The sequence below is a fragment of the Thermobia domestica genome, chromosome 10, assembly GCF_964235325.1.
Source record: "Thermobia domestica chromosome 10, izTheDome1.hap1.1, whole genome shotgun sequence".
Classification (NCBI taxonomy): Eukaryota; Metazoa; Arthropoda; class Insecta; order Zygentoma; family Lepismatidae; genus Thermobia; species Thermobia domestica.
This window is the reverse complement of record NC_137463.1, coordinates 165638795-165660539: the sequence shown is the minus strand read 5'-3', so window position 1 is coordinate 165660539 and position 21745 is coordinate 165638795. Positions and strand designations below refer to the sequence as shown.

At 37.3% G+C, this 21745-nt stretch overlaps 1 long non-coding RNA gene across 1 annotated transcript in view; it reads right to left on the bottom strand.

Annotated features, from left to right (window-relative positions):
- Positions 1-14070, bottom strand: part of LOC145662106 (uncharacterized) — a 40255-nt gene extending 26185 nt beyond the window's left edge. The window contains exon 1 of the long non-coding RNA XR_014126983.1: positions 13928-14070. This is a non-coding gene — a long non-coding RNA (uncharacterized LOC145662106). The remainder of the gene's footprint in view (positions 1-13927) is intronic.
- Between the last annotated feature and the right edge of the window lie 7675 nt (positions 14071-21745).

Genomic DNA, 21745 nt, shown 5'->3' with positions numbered 1-21745 from the left:
ATTATTATTCAAAGTTGTTTACCTAAAGCAAAGAAGAGACTTACTAAAAATTAGGTACAAAGTTAAATAACACAAATAAGCCATTAGTAATACAAGTATACATTTTCCATAACTAGTAATTTTCCACCTTAAAACACATCTGAAATCGGGTTTATTTCCTGTTGGTAACTTTTTCGTGGTAAATCATCCGCAGCGGAATGAAGTCCATCCTTCAGCCAAGAAATAACTAGCTCGTCTACTTTGAGCTTATCTAGGGGTGGGCCACTAACATTGATGAACAACAAGTTAGACAATGTTTGAGCACTTAGTCTATTTCTAATATCAGTTATCTGAAATCCCCGTTCGCACTCTGTCGTGGAAATTGATAATACTTCTATCCGATTTCTGCAACTCCTCATCGACAATACTTTAGTCTGATAGCGATTTTTCTTGGTCAGTTTTGAAATACTCAGCAAGAAGTATCATCTCCCTATCACCATACATCTTTTCCATATCGACCATGTCAGTTGGCAATGTCGACTCATGGAGAACAGAAACTTCATCTACCACGCCTTCGATAGGGAATATTGTGAATAAATTATCAATTAAAGCCTGATAAACTGATGATTTCTTATTTATTTGTGATGTAATTATACATGAAGGTTTGATGCCATTACCAAGTTTCCTCCCCCGTCTAGAAAGCGAAAGGGAGCGAGGTTCCTGGAAAGTGTTCAGAAGTGAATGGAAATTTCCCTCCTTCTTCCCCTTCAATTACCACACTGCTGTTTGCCATGTGCCAAATTACTATGAATTTCAATTAAATTATCATAGTATATTTATTTCCTTGTTGAATTATCGATACTTTTCAGTGGAAGAAAGGGTGAGATTTGAAACTTTCAAATCAAGGTAAGTAGAGCAACGTAAAAGGAAAAAAGTGTAAAATTTTCCATATAATTATGCGTACAATCCAAACTTAAAATTTCCGTGTAATTAAGCTTACAGTATAAATTTTATGCCTATTTTTCTCACAACTTTATGGGTTGATTGCCCTGGGCTGTAAGCGCTCCATATAATAAACATAAGCTTCAGCAATTATTATAGTAGAAAGCAATGGATATATGAAGCCAAGCACTGTATTTTTTGTTTCTGATTTTTTCTTATATAACATCCATCGTTTTCGATCCTTTTTACAAACCAACTCACTACCAATTTTCCATATGTAGAAAGTCCCCCCCCCCCTTCCATAAAGAAGAATTTAAAAAAATGTTAGGATGTTTATTTTCAATAAAGAGTTAATACACTGAACTTCAGCTCCGCAAGTTTAACGGCTTGCGAGATACTAATTTTTTTTCGCAAAAATTCGGATTCTCATTACCTCCTTAGGATATTATGCATTATAATGAAAGCAATAAAACATCCCAGTTTGGAAAAAAAAGGCATAACTATATACCAAAAGTGATGATCAGGCACATATAGTCAAATTCATTTTTTTTAATAATTTATATATTAAGTGATTCAAAAATGTATTTTTTTCCAGTAGTTAGCTCCTCAAGAAACTCACAGGTCTCGAAAGCCAAGTAGTGGTATAAGTCCTATTGCTATTATTATAATTCAAAAAAATCAATATCAATATCCAAAAGTGCCTGAAGTTCTTTTTTCACTTGGTTAGATTTACTCACCTTAGGTAAGTAGACAGAAACAAATGGAAAAGGAAGGGAAATGAAGGTCTTGAAAGTAAAACGAAGACAAATTTACCCGTCTTCAGAAGATAATGTGAACAATTTAGTGAGCAGAGTGAGTCGGTATATCATATTGAATCGGTGGGTCGCAGTGGGTCACGGTGGGTCCAATGCTGTTGACCCACGACCCACTGACCGACTCAGAAAACTTGAGCCACTTGACCCACTGACCCACGCCATCTCTGTTTCCAATGATACAGAGACGTAAAAGTCTGCACAAAGGTACCTTATAATGACTTGAGTATGGACAAAGTCCGAAATTTGAGGAATGTCCTATGGGGAAGTTTTTATAGGCAAAAAATTGTCCTTAGCCAAGCAAGAAATCGATTCACTCACTCACTCATCAAATTGATTATGTACTTCCTAATGAGATAGAAAAGTGAAACTTTGCATAAAGGTCCGAAATTTGAGGAATGTGCTGTGGGAAATTTTTATGGACCAAAAACTCTCCTTAGCCAGAAAAAAAATCGTTTCATTCACTCACTAATCAAATTGATTAGGTACTTCCAAAGGAGACAGAGACGTGAAACTCTGCACAAAGGTACTTTATAATGACATGAGTATGGAAAAAGTCCGATATTTGAGGAATGTGCTATTCGAAAGTTTTTATAGGCAAAAAACTCTCTTTAGTAAAACACAAATCGGTTCATTCTCTCATTCATCAAATTGATTCGGTACTTCCCAATGAGATAGAAACGTGAAACGTTGCATAGAAGTACCCTATAATGACTTGAGTATGGACAAGGTTCGGAATCTGAGGAATGTGTTATGGGAAAGTTTTTATGGGCAAAAAACTGTCCTTAGCCAGGAAAAAATCTTTTTACTTACCCTATCATCAAATTGATCAGGTACCTCCCTAAGAGTCAGAGACGTGAAACTCTGCACAAAGGTACATTATAATCACTTGAATATGAAAAAAGGTCCGAGATCTGAGGAATGTGCTATGGGAGTTTTTTATAGGCGAAAAGCTGTGCTTAATCAAACACAAATCGGTTCATTATCTCATTCATCAAATTGATTAGGTACTTCCCAATGAGATAGAAATGTGAAACTCTTCATAAAGATACCTTATAATGACTTAAGTGTGAACAAATTCAGAATGTGAGGAATGTGCTATGGGAAATTTTTCATGGGCGAAAAACTGCCCATAGCAAAGTAGTAATCGGTTCATTCATTCACCCATCACATTGATTTGCTAGTTTCCAATGAGATAGAGACATGAAACTCTGCATAAAGGTACCTTATAATGAGTTGAGTGTGAAAAACGTCCAAAATGTGAAAAATGTGCAATGGGAATTTTTTATGGGTGAAAAACTGTTTTAAGCTGAGCAGAAATCGGTTCATTCATTCACTCGTCACATTGATTACATACTTGTTTATGAAACAATGACGTAAAAGTCTGTATATTGGTACCTTATAATTTCTGAAATTTAAGTAATGTACTAAAGGAAATTCTTTATGGGTGAAAACTGTCCTTAGCCAAGCAAAATCGTTTCACTCACTGACTGACTCACTCATAGCATTGATTAGGTACTTCCCAATGAGATAGATGGATGAATCTCTGCATAAAGGTACCTTATAATGATTTGAGTATGGAAAGTGTCCAAAAATTAAGGAAATGCTATGGAAAATTTTTATGGGTGAAAACTGTCCTTAGTCAAGCAGAAATCGGTTCACTCACTCATCACATTGATTTCGTACTTCCCAATGACATAAGACGTGAAACTATACATAAAGGTATCTTATAATAACTTGAGTATGGAAAAGTCCGAAATGTGAAGAATGTGCTATGGGAAATTTTTATAGGCGAAAAATTGTCCGTAGCCATTAGGTACTTCCCAATGAGATGAGGATGTGAATATCTACACGAAGGTAGCTTATAATGGCTTGAATATGAAAAATATCCGAAATTTAAGGAATGTGCTATGGAATTTTCTATGGGCGAAAAACTGTCCTTACTCAAACAGAGATCGGTTCATTTACTCACTCATCATTGATTAGGTGCTTCCAAATGAGACAGAGAATTGAAACTCTGCATAATTGTACCTACCTTACGTAATGACTTGTGAAAGTAAAAGGCTCCAAATTTAAGGAATGTACTATGGGAACTTTTATGGGCGAAAAACTGTCCATAGCCATTAGGTACTTCTTAATGAGATAAAGATGCGAAACTCTCTATGAAGGTACCCTATAACGGATTGAGAATGAAATTTGAGGAATTTGCTATGGAAAATTTTTCACTGGCAAAAACTGTCCTTACAATCAGAAATCGGGAACGATTCCGTTATTGAACACATCATGTGCATAGTGATAATACTGCATAGTTGTGTCAATCGTCCGAGTGGTCGAGTTGGTACCCTCCTCGCTGGTCTATTGGCTACCACGTGCGCCTTTGGTGTATGGGATCCTGGGTTCGATTCCCGGTGGAAGAACCTTTGAAATCTTTACTCTCCTCCATGTTTCTGTGTTCGTGTCCCTGTCGTTCTAGGTTAATAGAAAAACGAGCTAAGGTCACTGAGAAAAATCCGTTATCCGGACAGCGGTATAGTGTACAAATATACGGAATCCTTATGTTTACTACAGAAATCAATACTTAACATACGTTATCCATATGCTACATACGTACTGCCCTCTTTCCCGCTTAGATGTTACACAATATCGTTGCAGGATGTCTGACATCTAACAGTCTTCCGTATATTACGTACGTCAGCTATAAGTTACATACGGCCATCTGTATGTGAGATCCTGACCGCCTATATACAGTTGTTTCGTTCGTTCGGAAAGTACGTTTAATTGGAACACTTATACAGAAAGTCTGTATAAAATATACTTTTTCAGTTATACGTTTAGTGCACGTTAAGTCAAAACACTACACGATTAACACATGTGACCTACGTTTTTACGTTCGATACACACATTTTTTCTCAGTGTGCGAGTAAAACAAGTGAAAGCTAGTAATGAGTAGTAAAGCAAGTTAATGAGGCACGTTCTGTGAATCAGTTAACTTTTAAAAACGTGGGCTAAGACACGTACATACTGCCGTAAATTTCTTGGTTGGAAACTCAGACAAGAAAAACCAATATTTTTTTCTTTTTCCGGTGAATATTTTTCCTTTATTGCAGTAATTGGTATTAAATAGATATTGAAATTAATTTGATAAGTAAGATAATGTAAAGGTGAGAATATTTAAAATTAATGAAGTTTTCGAAGAAATGAGAAATCCAGTTGTTCGAATTTATGTGAGAGTAGCAACAAAATGTAACCCATTTCGTAAATATATTGGTACCACGAGTTATATTATGGTTACCACAGTCGTTATGTAAAAATGTTCTTGATGCTTCGTGTCTCTGTCTGTCAACAGTGTGCGACTTTCTTACGTTTCAGCCTTTTCATCAACAGTGAATTTCGTGACTTTGCTCTTCATATTTCCTGAATTTGCCCTCCTGGGGGTTCGCCCCCACACCCTCGCCTTTGCTCGGCCTACTTCCTCACACCTCTTAAGCTCACAATTCCCGAATTACAAGTTCCTTTTCCTACAGGGATTTCATAAAGTCTGGACGGATTTAATTTGCTTATAATTTTCATAAAAATGCTCATAATGAAATCAAATAAAGTGCAAACGGTAGCGGAAGGATTAAATTTTTAGTTGGCAACACTGTTAGATAAGCGGCAACTCTGAACACGTTGAGAGGGGGAGAGGGAGGGCAAGGGTCAGTTTCTTACCAAATTCCATCCATTGTTGTTTTCATTGTTGTTTCAAGGTTGACTGTTAAAAGTAAGTTGTAAGCTGTATTGGTGTGTGTGTCTTTTAAAGAAATAAATAAATGAAAAACTCTTCTGAGAAGACTATTTTTTTTACCGTATCAAAGATGGCGTCGGTAAAAGAGGAAGCGCAATGTGTGCTGTGGTACGCAGAGCTAAATTCACCAATTCTGGTGTGTCGAAAGTTCACCAAAGAGTTCAAAAAGCCGACTGAGAGTGCAATCCGAAAGTGGCATGCTAAGTTCTTGGAGACAGGCAGCGTCCTGGACCGTCCTCGAAGTGGGAGGCCGCCAACATCGCCTGCAACAGTGAGCAGGGTAAGGGAAAGCATCATCAACAGCCCACAGAAGTCGATTCCTAGACGGTCCATGGAACTCGGAATTCCACAGACAACCGTGTTTAAGATAGCCAAGGAGACGATCAAGGCCAAAGGTTACAAAATCAAGATAGTCCAGGATCTGCATGATGAAGATTTGGACATTCGGTTCAACTTCTGTGACGCCATGCTCAAGCAGTTGGAACATGGCGACGTTCTCCTTTCAGCCATCATGTTCTCAGATGAGGCAACCTTCCATGTCTCCGGGAAGGTTAACCGACACAACTGTCGCGTTTGGGGCACGGAAAACCCAAAGGAATTTGAGACACATGAGAGAGATAGCCCTAAAGTGAACGTTTGGTGCGCTGTGTCCTATGATCATCTGATTGGACCGTTCTTTTTTGAAGAGGAGACCGTGAATGGAGATTCGTACCTGGATATGTTGCAGAAATACCTCATTCCGGAACTGGAGGCACGTGGAATTCAGAACGACATCGTGTTCCAACAGGACGGGGCACCCCCTCACTATGCGATCAAGGTGAGACAGTTCCTTGACGAGAAATTCCCTAACCGATGGATTGGCCGCGGTGGCCCGACCACTTGGCCACCAAGATCACCCGACCTTACCTTCTGCGACTTCTGGCTTTGGGGTCATGTGAAAACGGAAGTTTATGCAAAGAAGCCAAGTATTTTGGAGAACTTAAAGGACAAAATCAGGGCGTCTGTGGCTGGCATTTCGGATCAAACACGGCGGAACGCTGTGAGTGGACTCCAGCGCCGCATACGCGAATGTGTGGACGTAAATGGCGCCCAGTTGGAGGTGTGGCGGTGAATGAACTGAGCTGGTGCAGATTACAGGTAAACATCTAATCCTTCCGCTAACGTTTGCACTTTATTTGATTTCAATATGAGCATTTTTATGTAAATTATAAGCGAAATAAATCCGTCCAGACTTTATGAAAACCCTGTATTTCAACTATCTAAAATATAAAATTTTGTATTCCAGGAAAACGCCTATTTAAATAACATGGGGATTTCTTCATCTCCCTTTAGACTCCTTAAAAATTAAAAATATTCACTTTGAGCAATTTTCCTGTAGGTTAGTCCCGGGAGGCTACAATCGTGCCAAATTTCATCATTCTAATCCTGCCAGAAGTGCCTAAACATTTTGGGGTGTAGAAGACGTCCAATATAAATAACATGGAAAAGGTTTTTCTATTCCCATAAAACCACTCTAAAGTTGGAAATTTTTATTTTTACTGTCTTACTTAGGTAATACTAAAGAAAACGTTCAAGCATACTGAATTTCACGATTGTATTCCATTTTCAAGTACCTAAAATATGAGATTATAAGTCAGAAAAAGGCCCATTTAAATAACATGGGAATTTCTTCATTCCGCCTTTAGACTCCCTAAAAATTAAAAATATTCACTCTTGGCAACTTTACTGTCGGTTACTTCCGAAAAGCTACAATCATGTCAAATGTAATCTTTGTAGCCCTACAGGAAGTGCCCTATATTTTTGGGGTGTAAATTGTGTCCCATATAAATACCATGGGAAAGATTTTTCAGTTCCCCAAAAAACCACTCTAAATTTGGAATTGTTTATTTCTACTGATTTACTTAGGTAATACTAACGAAAACGTACAAGCATACCGAATTTCAATTTTTTATTGCAATTCCAAGTTCCTAAAACATGAGATTATAGGTCCAAAAAAAGACCCATTTAAAAAGCAAGGTGAATTCTTCATCCCCCTTCATCATTTCAACTTTCCACGTCAACCGGAAGCACCCTTTTAATTTCTGCCAGTTCATGTACTTTTATATACAGTTAGGATATGTTGATGGCAAATATAACTAAGATTACAGGGTATTTGAAAGGTGTATATCATTGGAAGAAAACCCCGAGGCAGTATGAGACTACGCAACATGCGCGTCATGTAATTTCGCAATGTGGAAGGGTAGGGAACAACTAAGTATATTGAAACGCCAGCCATTTCTAGTGATGTAGCAGCGAGGATTCAGCATCAAGGATTTTGGGCTCTGTTGATACTCTTCGTATTTAGGTAATGAAAAATGAGATATTAGCGATCGTGATTTTGTACTTCGGATAAATGAAGTAGAATCTCGTTTGGACATAACTCTCTGACATATATTTAATAGAATAAATCCTCCCCGCTGTTCTAGTGGCTAGCATGTGCGCCTTTCTTGTACAGGGTCTTGGGTTCGATTCCCGGTGGGAAAGCCCTTGGGAACTAATATTGCATGTGACACATTATGACTCCTTTTAAAATGTACAATTTTAAATTTAAATCCAGCATATGCCACAATTGAGAATCCCAATATACGATATTGACATGGTGAACTACAAAAAGAAGTGAAATATGAACAAAAACACCAGAGGTGCAAAAAGTGCAGCCAAGTTCGTCAGCCTCAAAAAGTGTTGAGATGAGGATGGATGATCCAAGTTCCTTGGCCACTGCATCTGAAACGAACACTGGAACTTGGTGCGAGATGTCAAGGAAAATGATGTTAAGGAACCTTAGGGATAGTGGTGGTGGGTTTGGAACCACCACCAACCTTAGGAATATCAACTTTGCTAAGGCGCTAAGGCACATATACAGTATACTGCAGTAAGATGGGTGCTTCGAAAGCCAGACGAGGAAAACATATTCCTCCACGAAGTGTCAAGGTAAATGATGTTAGCGAGCCTTAGGGATGGTGTTTTGTGAGCGTGGTGGATTTGGGGGTCACCACTAGCCTTAGGGCTGAAATGTCCCGGCCATGAAACTAGGAACAGACATCTTAATGTATTCGAATATGTTAGACATCTCGCGCCAAGTTCCCGTGCTTGTTTCAGATGCAGTGGCCAAGGAACTTGGCTCATCCATCTTCATTTCAACACTTTTTGAGGCTGACGAACTTGGCTGCACTTTTTGCACCTCTGGGTTTTTGTTCATATACTGGAGTGCTTCTAGGAGATGTTGTGTTTGATTTTGGAAATAATTTAATTTCCTTAAACTCTGATTATGCGGATCCCATCGTTCCATCAAACAAAATCTGGGCATGTTGAATTTATTTTATACAAAGGTTACGTTGCACTGCACTTGCCTTTCTTCTTTTCAGATATGTTTTAGTTCATTCCGCGAAACACAATGAGTCGTAAATGTAAGTCAGTAGTTTTTCATAAAAGCAAATGCAGCTTTAGAAAATTTGCTACCTATCAACCAGAAAGTTCTGAAACTTTTAAACTGACAAATAATTGGTTTGATGTGATGAAATTGCATGTGACAGAAAATTGTGTCCATAAATTGAAAAGTGTTTTGGATATACGAGACATCTCGAGTTGAAGAGAAGTTCCTTTCTCATGAGACTAGAGAAATCTACTGCCATTCCAACAAAGTATTATACAATTGTCACATGTACTACTTGATCTATATGGTGAAATGAGGAAGAACCAGAATATATACAGGTATTAGACATTCAAAGTGATACACTCCCGCAAATATCATAAAACGTTCGCAGAGCTCGTACTTTTGGGCAATGCAACATATGAGCGGGTCCTAAGTAGTCACTCCAGTAGATAATGTTCGTCAGTGAACCTCAAATTGTGTGTGTAGAGCGGTAAAATGGGTGACATATCCGACTTCGAAAGAGAGCAGATCATCGGGGCGCGTCTAGCGGGTTCATCTGTGTTCAAACGTGCAATACTTTGTAGCATATCATGACCTACAGTATCCAGGGTGATGTGTGCACATGAAAAACAAGGACAAACAACATCCAGGTGGAACAACTGCGGAGGAAAACGGAAGTTGATGGAAGGGACGTCAGGACCAATGCTAATGCTAGGATTATTGCTCGAAAACACTGCATCGGCAATCTGAGCAGAAGTGAATACACACATTACAGAATCTGTGTGCAAGAAGACAGTCCATCGATAACTGCATAAGGCAAACACCTTGGCAGGATTGCTATACCGAAGCCTTTGATCAGTAGCACAAATGCCGCAAAGCGGGTTCAGTAATGCCAGAAGACTTGAACATTGGATGACCTAAAACATGACATATTCTCGAATGGCTGCACTATACTGTTTTCCAAACAATATAAAGAGTGTTCGTCTGGAGATACCAACACTGTGTTTATTTTCTGGTGCATGTAATCGTTCTAACTTGTATTCAATCTTTACTTACTTTTAACAAGTTAATTTGTAATACCTTCATTGACTTGTTATATAATATGTTTTCTTTTTATCCACTTTCATATTTATTTTAGAAATTAAATTTGATACATTGCACACAGTCTTTTATAATACAGTCTGTTATAGTTTAATATAAATTAAATTAAATTACGAAAAAGAAACAATCCTTTATAATTATTGTATAAAAAACAGAAGCAAAGTACGCAGGAGAAAGGACAGGGAATAAAGGCAAGTGCTATTTGGTACGCTCAGACACGTCACTATGAAATATGACGGGCACTCACGAAGTACAGATTACTACCCCCTGCGTAGATTGGGGAAGATCGACGATATATCATAATTTGGTAGGGGCCAGATTGATATGGCCACAAGACTATAGATGAAACAGTGCGACTTGTCGAGTGTTTGGAAAGTACCTTGGTTCGCGTCTTTCGAAGTTGGGAAAAGGATGGTGAAAGAAGCACCATACCTCATTAAAGATATTGGACGTCCTTGACTGTAGAAGTTGGTACAACAGCATTGTAAGAAAATCAGAAACAGACTTTAATAGTGGACAATGCATGAGTGGATCTGAACACACAGTTCAACGTATACCCTTATGATGGATCTCCCCAGCCAACGTTCCACACTTGTACCAATGTTAAAAGCGTGGCCTCATCCATAAAGACTGGAATAAGCACATGTCCACCATCATTGGAACGTAGAGTATTAGCAGAATGTTGCATGCTCTAATGAATCATGATATTGCTTCATTTACATCGATGACAAGGTCAAAATTCATTGTCTTCCATTGAAGGAGCTGATGGAGGGGTGCAAAGTATAATGGCAAGAGACCAGTTGTGATCCATTATAGTTTGGATAACCTTCACATGGTTATTCATTTACGGGTATTTCGTGTGGAGGGCACCACGACGAATCCTAGCTATCGGCAGGTCATTACTGAAAACATAAACTCATTTATTCATGTCGATCATATTTCCAGATAAGAATGGCAGAACAGCACTCCTTGTCTCAAGTCCAACGTTGTACTCTTGGGGTTCTGGGAGCATGGTTGTGAATTTTAATCGCTGCGATGCCCCCTAAACTCGACCGTTCTTAACCCAATTGAACTCCTTTATGAAGTCATTTAACGTCAGGTCCGAGCTCTTCGACCCCTAAGCGAAATGTACATGAATTAAGTTACTTGGGTCCGGTACGTAGATGTAATTATCCATATCTTCAGTCATCTACAAAAGCCCCACTGCTCCCTCGATAAACCATATTGTTGCTGTCCTGCGAGTCAAAGATGGACACACCAGATATTAGGAAGGTGGGCATAATGTTCTTGTTGGTCAATGCATTTTCTTTCATTATGACTTTCAAGAATAGCAGACGAAATGTACAATAGGCCATTACGGAGATAACTTGAGGCTATATAGTTAGCGTACGCGCCTCAGTCGTGAGAAATCCGGGTGCGATTCCTGGTAGTGTTCATGTGGTTCTGATACCACGTTAAGCTGGAAATCTACGTCTCATATAGCCTTAATGTTAAAGACAACGCTAAATTTCAATACGACTAGCCAAACAATGTTTCTTCAAATTATTTTTTTAAAAAACTTCACTTTTCTTTCTTTAAATGATTCCTTAAGAATTTCTGAATTTATTTTCTTGACGAATGCCCAAATACTGCGTTCAAATTGATTATATTCACACGTACTGTTGTGCCATTAAAACGGAGCAGGAGTTAATTTGGCGCAACACATTTTGGATATTTACAGGTAAATTTCAATACTTTACATAAAACCATATGTTTATAAGGAATAAATGTCTGCAGGCATCATCATTAAATACAAAGTGTTTAATAAAATACAGCTATAATTTGGGTTTACAAGTTTAGGGTTGCTAGTGTAAAATCATTGCAAGTGCTTTACGACGGATAACATAAGTGAGTTCATATAAAAGATGGCCCTATTAGATGCTATTTTCCGCCGACAGCATATTTCTGCACACTATACAGAAGCTGTATTTTATGTTTGCAAGTGGAGCGTTACTAATACGAAACTCATATGAAACAACTGCTATTGAAACTCGTATCATTGCCAAAATCCATTTCTTTTCACTACCCTCGCTTGCGCACATAGCCGCCACCGCTGATGTGTATGCTCCCTTCGGACGCACCCCGCGCTATAGAGCGGACCTAGCAACTTCGCCCTGCCCTAGCTCGATTAGAAAGCATTCATGTTCTTTAGTGGCCAACTGGTACAGTTTTTGTGTTTTTGCGTGTATTTTTATGCTACATCCGGAAGCCGTATTTATATGCAAATCGTAAAGGGATTGTAATTTTTCAAGAATTACTTCCAGAAGCCCCTTGAATTTTATCTACGCTAAACGAGATATTTTCATATCGCCCAGTGGAAACCTTTTAGGGGAGAATGAGAAGGAAATTAGTGAAAGAATTATAATTATTTCTAGTGGTGAGCCAAAAGTAAACCTATAGATTAAAACTATTACAGTGAAACATCTACTAACGGACACCTCTATAAGGCGGACACCTCCCGTAACGGACATATTTCGTAATCCCCAAACACTGTAAAAGGAAAAAAACATATTGAGAAATCCCTCTAATGCGGACACTCTCTAGTACGGACACGGACAGTCCTTTCTGTCTTTTGTAGGTATTATTTACCACCGTATTACGAACACTTTCTCTAGAATCAAGTTTAAATGTATAGGAAAAATACATTATTAATAATTCATACCACCAAGGAAGAATTGTGACAACTATTTGCCTCCTCAGTGTGTCTGCTCAGCAACCAAGACGAAGCGTCTCTGTTTAACAACACTCTCATGTCCTTTGTTTGCATCCCACTCCCCCCAAGCTGTTCTAGGCACAAAAGCGATTGGCAGTTGCCCGCCGTTAGGGGTGACACGTTATTCTACTGTCCCGCTGGAATCTCTAAGCAAGCAGAAGACAAATTTGGTATTTTTGCCCGCGAGTACCCATATTGTTTCAAAAAAGACATTACTAGACTACAATTAACCCACAAATTAAAGCGACATACTGAAAACATAGTAAGTAGTGATAAGTGTAAGTGCAGAGAACTGTAACATCTTATTTCCATATTGTGCCTCGGACACACAGTATTGGTTGGCGGAGGATAATACAGGTAGAGAACGTTTTGGTAATATTCGTGCATGCAAATTCATGCAAAAATATTTTTTTTAATTGCATATTTCTTTGTTTACTAATTTACGTGAGAAAACTATGAAACCTCTCTATAGCGGACAATTTTTGATTTCCCCACGCTTGACCGCTTTAGAGAGGTTTCACTGTATTTTTGCGGAAAAACGCACAACAATCTGTGCTAGGTGACCACTACAAGTAAGAATTATATCTATTCCGAGTCAGGGAAAGACGAAACTGGTAAGCCTCGGGGGTAACTGTTTACTTTGGGCTAGGCAGATATTACTTAGTATTGCCAAACAAGCGTCAGTGAGTGAAGGCGGGTTAGTAGTGCAGTTCGATCATCCTTGTACATTGTCTTTACAATTATCTTCATGGTTTTTGCAGTATTTCAACATGTGTAGTATATTGGAAATAAGTTTCATGACAGAATCAATCTGTCTGTTATGAACACTGTTATAAATTCTCACAATTAATAACGAGTATACGACTTCCTATAGGACATGTAACTGTTTCACACTAGTAACCCTACTCTCGTAAATATAAAATACAGATTCTCTTATTGTGCAGAAGTAGGCCTACTCTGCCGGCGGAAATTACTGTCCTATATAGTCATCCTTTCATATACACTCACTGATATTAACTATTCACATTTTATGAAGGGCTATTGTAAAACTGTACCAAACTTCTTGCACAAATATTCTATATTTTCTTGTGTTTGCTACAGAAATATGATATTTATAAATGAATTACTTTGATTATTATACATACATGGTTTTACTTCTGGAATGTAAACTGATAAACCAATCGATGGCTTTTGTAATGCTAAAATAATAATTAGAGGAAGAATAGGTAACATTGCTGAACAGCAACAAAGCATCTAGTCAAACTAGCCTCTTTCAGGGATCATATGTTTTTCTTCCTTGCAGATTCTCTTATGTGTCCCGGAATTACTCCTCTGAATGTTATCAGCGTCGTTCATGTAGTGGAAGTTTCAACATGCAAGTAGGCTAGGTTGTGTTCATCATAGTTATCAGTCAGAGTTGTACAGCAAAATGTTAATTTTCAGATTCATATAAGCTTAGAAGTAACTAAGGAAACTGGGGCGGACTAGGTCACAGTTCTCCCCTAGAATACAAGATGAAGCTGATCGTTACATAAGTAAGAAGCTATGGAAAATCCTACAAATTTGGCGTTTTCAAACTATTTCCCTTCTTTTCTTCTTTCTTTATACATAAAAGAGTACTAAATCCAAAATTTCAAATTATAATTTGAAGTTTTTGATATATATACATATAATCAACTTATAAATTAAAAGACAAATTGTGACCAAAACATATATTAACTAATAAATAATAGCGTTACAGTTTAAGCAAATTAACTTTGCCTCCATCACACACATTAGATAATGTGTCTGATGAAGGCAAAGTTAATTTGCCGAAACTGTAACGCTATTATTTATTATTTAATATATGCTTTGATCAGAATTTGTCTTTTAATTTATACAAGAAATTCCAAAGCTGGAGTGAGTGGTGTTCGTAATCAACTTAGAGGAAACTCGATAAAATAGTGCACCTCACCAGATTAATATGGCGTTGGACCACTTGTCTTCCTCAGAATAACTCCGATGCGATGTAGAAAAGAGTCATAGACTTGCTGATTGTTATCAAGTGGAATATTACACCTTTTCGCTTACATCCCATCACTTAGTTCAGTAAGACAGGATGGAAGTAGAAATCTGTGCCAGACTCATGTCTCCGAAACAGACTGCAAATATTCAATAATGTTCAGATCCGTTGATTAGGTGGGCCAGAGAAGTTTGTTTAAGAACCACCTCAATATTCTTTCAAACACCACGCAATATCTCCAGTTGCGTGAATGAGCACATTATAACCCTGGAAATTATTGCCCAAAAATAATATTTGTACCACAAGATACATGTTCCCTAAAATAATGACTTAGGCCCGCATTTATAAATCTCTCCTAAATGCTTCCCTTATCCACAAATTCCAGGAATATACCTAGAAAATTCCAGGATATTGAAATATTCTTGCAATGTTCTAGGTACAGTATATTCTTGGGATTTGTGGGTAGGTGAGGCATTTAGGGAAGATTTATAAATACGAACCTTAATTACATGCAGTAACACGATTGGTAAGCGTTCGCAGAGAATCAGGTTATTAATGCCCAGAAGATCTACACACAGAGCTACAAGAATGTTTCTTGATTGGGCAGAGACAATACGCTCCTTTGGGCGACCACCATATATAAACACGGTGTGAAATAAAATTGTGTCATTGCTGTATACAGTTTTAATAGTTAGTAACTACACATTTCACTTGCTTGCTGGAAACAAAATTGAATAGTGAAACTCCAAAAACATTTAGACATATGCTAAAACATTTATTTTCATCCCATATTCTTCACAGCACTTCCTCAAGTTTTCTAACATTTTATTGATTTTCTTCTCATATTTCCCAACAAACGCCACATATTATCTGAAAACCGTGTACATCTAATCAATTTCCCTAACAGCACAATTAAATAGCAGGCATATGCCTATCGTGTTCCCTCAGGTACATGGGAACCTATCCAGTATGTGTCTTATATACTTCTGAGAAAGAAATCACATGGATGACAAGTGATAGTTACAGTCTATGTCCGCCCCTAGGCACATGTCTGACATGTACCTGGGGAACGTCACTAGTATGTTCTAGGTATGTTCCCCATGCCGTAAGTGTCAATGAGCCACAAAATTACTCCCCCAAAATATGTTAAATCGACTAAATGCGTAATGTGTTTACATTAAGGTGAATCTAAATATCACTTTAAACAAGTAAAAAATTGTAGGACTGCCCTAGGGTGGGCTCGAACCAACAACCTTTGGATTACTAGCCGTGTGCACTTCCGACTTGGCCACAGAGGCGAACAGAACGTCGCTTGTAGAGGAATAAATTATTGAGGTATTTTGCATTCCACTAGTCAGAATGCTCTTTTAGCCACATATATTCGATTATAACCGATTGGGATCAGATAAAATCTGCTCTCCATGTAATTTTATAACAAATTGCCGAGTGTCTATTTACTTTATTTCATGGTTCTTCCATATTCACTTTCAAATGATCGGCGACAGTTGCCATCTAATAAAGTTGATGCATTTACTGCTTCTATTACACAATCGCTTAGAAAGAGAAGCACCAAATGCACCAAATGTGGAATGTGAATTTAGAAAACCTAAATAGCGAATGTGTAGCAGATCTTGTGCTTTTAGGGTATCTGAAGCAATATGTACCTAAAGAACGTACCTACAACATAACAGATATATGTCCCAAGTGACGACACACAAACAAATTACTCTTAAGGCCAGTCCTACAATATCCTGATATTCTTTCTGATTACTATCAGTCAGAATTAGATATCAGGAAGTTGTCAGTTACTTTAACCCGTGGTTCGTTCTACAATGTACTGTGCCTGATATATACTCTGTCAGATAGTTAACCCGAAGCAAGGTTCTAACGGACCATTTGATTGGTTGGTTTTCTGTTGCTCATACTGAAAACAATTGAAACGTCAAGTGCGTTTTCAGTGTGCTTGTTTAAATTATCCTATTGAAAACATGGGAAACAGAAATGAGTACCGGTATTTTTTGTTATGCACGTTATAGTCTAGGGGTACACTATCGTAAAGGCAAACACAAACTTAAGTAATAAACACTTTTTAGGCTACACTTATATATGCATTGGTACCATATACATAGAAATATTGCTGTTCGTCCTTATAACCTAAGAAGCAATACTAAAATTTATAACGTTAATTTCGTTATATATTACACTCCATTTTATAATACTACACGTGACAACACAATCTGAGCTTTTAATTAATTCATTTATTTGATATTCCACCTCTAAAAATATGTAAATTAGATTAATAATTTAGATATGTTTTTACATATTCAATTTCAATAATCAAACTCTATATTTTTATATAGAATATATTTATTCATTTTCTAACTACACAAATTACATGGCACTTATGTGCGGGCACTTGTAGCCAACGGGTACTACTTATCGTTATAAATTGGCATATATTCGGACTAAAATGGTTTTCTAGGACTCTCTATATATTGAACAATCTCCTCATCGTCCTCTGACAGCATCAACAATTCTTCGATTTCGTCCATGATTCACTACACGACAACTAACAAGTAGCTGATAGCTGTTAACAGGCAATTGAACTTCCTGTCAAAGTACCAACCAGCTGATAAGGTTTATCAGCTACCTAATTGTTATCAGGACATTGTAGAACACTTATCGGAAAGATGTCAGGAGGATATTTATATCAGACAGATATCAGAAGATGGTAGGATTGGCCCGTGCGAAACGGAGCAAGGTGTATATATGCTATATTTGTATTACATAGTTGCAAATATCCATTAGGTGTAGCAAGTACCTAAAACTGTAGGTAGCTGAAGTACATACTTAGCACATGAATATCATATGTGCCAAGTGTCGGATACCTAAAAAGTAGCTGGGACACCTAAATGACACATGCCTAGCACATCTTGTGATGTTAGGGTTACCTACAACCGAAATGACATCTGTATTATGTAGGCTCTTTTTCACTCTGTGTTTCAGAACAACAGCAACGGCAACGTTTGGGAGGTGATTTCTGACACTGAGATAAGACAGATAGTATAGGCCAAACTGGTGCACATATGCTTCCTTTCGGAGCTATAGGCTGGCGAAAATATACCCTTTCAAAGCTGGTATATTGCCTGGTACTTGATCTATGTCATAGACTGTAATATACAAATTATCATATTTTACAGTTTTTGACAGCTGACCAAAAAGAATTGGTCAAAAGTTTTCTTTCTATTCCATTACCAAATTTTTCTTAATTTAAATAATCAAATTTTTGCAATTACTGAGAAACGATTATGAACAAATAATCCTTTGTATGTAGTTGAACAATACGTATGAGAGCCATTACAATGCATAATACGATTTTTTCTTTCTTTTAATAAACCGTCTCTTAATTTTCATAAAATTCTTATTATATTAGAAATTTTTCTTTATTTATACTGGTTATAGTTGTTTCTTCGTCTGAGTAATCATTTTCGCAACGGGAGATATGAAGGAGACAAGGCAGGTGTGCACCAACAAAAGCATATGGCAACCAACAGTTACGCTGTTCAATTGCTGTGGCTTAGAACGTTACAGTAAAGTGTACGTAAGTATTAGAGTGTGTATACAGGGCACAGAGCTCCATTTATGGTAGATTATAAAATAGTAATAGTAATTCAGTATATATATATATGATACTTCATAGTGATGTAATAGACTTTATTACAAATTTTATTCATTTTGGTCCTCATATTGTCCAACTTCACTACTATTTTTTCCATGTCATCCTTGTAAGTATTAACTTCCGGTGCAGATTCAGTATATGGAAACACTGTTAAGAAAATTTACGGTTAAAATACACAGCTTTACAAAGAAAGAGTAATGTCTAAGCAACTTAACTATTAGCGCAATATGGTAGAAATAACCCAATCAGTATACTTGTAACTAAAGCAATAGCACAAATAAAGTAAGTGTCATTGGTTTGTAATTCATCATACATGAAGCAGTTATACACAACACGAACTCTCTAAAAACCTGATACAATATAGAGTTTCCAGAGTAATTTTGTACCACATTCTCTGTAAATAGCGCCCCCCTCAGTACCTTCAGTGCCCTAACGCTCTTATCAATTACGTGCCATCGCTCGCAATCATTTCTCTATGTTACTTTTAAAGGCTAAGAAGTTAAATAACATTATTTGTAAATAGCATTTGCAGAAGTGTCATCGGTGTCCTAAACCTGAGGGCTACTCTCCTTCCGATAGGTTATGAAATATTCCCTCCTATAGGGATACCTAGTAAACATAGGAATCTTCCAATGCGAGTTTCTAACATATTTTGCGCATAACATAATATGCGTTTAATTATTGGTTTTATACTGCGCACTTGTTAATCTGTCTGTAACAGATGAGAAATGGTAAGAACTTGTTGGTGTGGCGACCGAATACAACTTCTGAATCCATTAGCATACGTGGAAAGCAAAGGGGTTTTTAGTGGTTACCCTATTTTGTCAATCTGCACAATATTTTTATCTTTAACTACCTAAAATGCCCGTTCTTCGCACGGGAAGAATAAGTGTATGAGAAATTTTTGAATCCCCTTCCCCATTAGAATATGCATTCCAGCGAAACTGGAATGATAATAATCCATAATATACTCTATGTTTGGCATACATTTTGAAACATTCTATTCCTAGAGAATACAAACTTTAATAGAAGTGACATGATAAAAATCCAGCTTTAAGTAGATACTATGTTCCAAAAGTTATTTCAAACGAGTAAGCCGCTTTTCCGACCTCAAAAACTATGGATTTAGCATTAATATCGGTAATTTTTAATCATCTTTGTAAGTTACCAATAGTACTTCGTAAACCGTGGAACGAAAAACTAAAAGATTTCATTTATTTTTATTATTATTATTATTTTTGTTTTTACAAGAGGACCATATTACAGAACTGCAATTGTATTTGGACCACAAGTGCGAAAGTACATGGATGGTCCAAATACGCAAAGTTTGGGCGTGTAAAATGACTCTCCTACTAGGTGCACTTTGCTGTGTAGGTTGCAAGTGGGAACAAAATACGAGTAGTTTCCTGAAGTTTTCTGCTTGAAGATCATGTCTGCGCAACAGATGTTTCTTAAATAGTGTGATTTGTCAGAATTGAATAACGCTAATGTGGCCTGTGATCCCTGTTAATTGAGGTAGTGACGTACACTCACGTCCAAAATTACTGTCGTATGTCTATAAATGTGTTCTTGTAAGAATATATTTGATAACGAATTTGTCCGGTATTTCTTATAAAGTTAGTATGTGTATAATCGGCAAAGACATGTATGTAGCAAATTTCATGTCAAAAGAGCAGTAAATAAGAACAATAAAACAAAAATTAAACTTTCTTGTCCATTTAGCAACATTTTGTTTTACTCGTTCTAATTTTCGTATTGTAATTCTTTTCCTATGAAATTTACGACAACTATACATTTCCCGATTATACACATAGTATCAGTATTAAAAGTTCCCTGCAAAATCATTATCATATTACCGTATATTCTTACAAGAAGACAGTTATACATATGCGACAATCATTTTGGACATGAGTGTACATCCGAGGATCTATTATTGTAAAATACTAATACGTACAGTAGTTTGGATGGTGGACTACTCCTCTATCAGATATGCACCTCGATTATGGAGAAGTACTAAGTAGTAGTGGGAAAGCAAAGCGTATGTAAGGTTAACGGTTCTAACATCGTAATTACCGTCTCAGCTGTTTTTTCTATTACTAGATATTTGCCTTCGATAGACAGGATCTGTTTTGCTGTCAAGATGAGAAAATATGACCTGGTACTTTCAGTAAGGATCAGCTCAGAAAGAAAAATACTTACATCGATAAGAATATATCCTGCTACCAGAACACACACAATAGCCAGATTCTAAACATTCACCATCTCATTGTGTGATGCGTCATGAGTGAAGAAGGGATGCGCCTATTAACAGTATGTATGGTGCACAGTTTATCGTCACAGGAAGAGTTTGGTCGCCATCAACATTTTTCCAATAGTTTCTCCAGCAAATTATTTCTATACCGGACATTCTATCCCTGGTTTTTGCGGACGAAGGAGGCAACATTTACTGGAACAAACGTGTTCAACAAGCACAATAATTGTTTGCTATGTTAAAGAATTGCATGCTACTCTTCTGCAGCGCTTTCAGCGCAATTTTTAAATAAATTTATATTGTGGTGAAGTACAGGACAAGCATATTGTTTTGTATTTTTCTCTACCCACCTCTGTGATGACAGTTACATTTCCAATAATGAAACTATAAGACAATTTGCCATTAGCAATTAGGCAGCGACTGTAGTTTCGAAACAATGGCGCACCTGCATATTTTACCATGAATACCAGAGACTTCCGCAATCAAATTTTTGGATTGGCAGTATTGATAATGTGCCTTGGCCACCACGCCCATCCGACTTAGTTATATTGGATTTATTTCTGTTGGTGTGCCAAGCCAGAAAAAAAATCGTCAATGCCACACTGTTGGATGGGGTTAATGTGGGAGAGCTTGAATACTATCTGTAAGGCGTTTCTCATTTCCTCTATCTCATATAGGTAAGCAACTTTGTAATACCATGGTGATGCGGTGAGACTCATTTTACACATTCAATATTTGCATATTTGAATAGTTCTTGTTGTGACACTTTCTTCACCGCCCGACACCACACTTCTATAGTATTGTCATTTTTAACATAATCCGTCTCCAGGGTTCATGTAACTATGGTTTCCGGGATTTTAGCCTTCTTAAAACAGCCGTTTCTGACTTCTTGTCAAATGTCCTGTTTTGTTTTTCGCATATGCCAATGCCTCCCATACGTGCTCAACAACATTTTATCAGCTATGAGAAGGAGTTAGAAAACACGGTATCTCAGTGATACAGAGTTCACTTTTACTACAACGGCAACACGA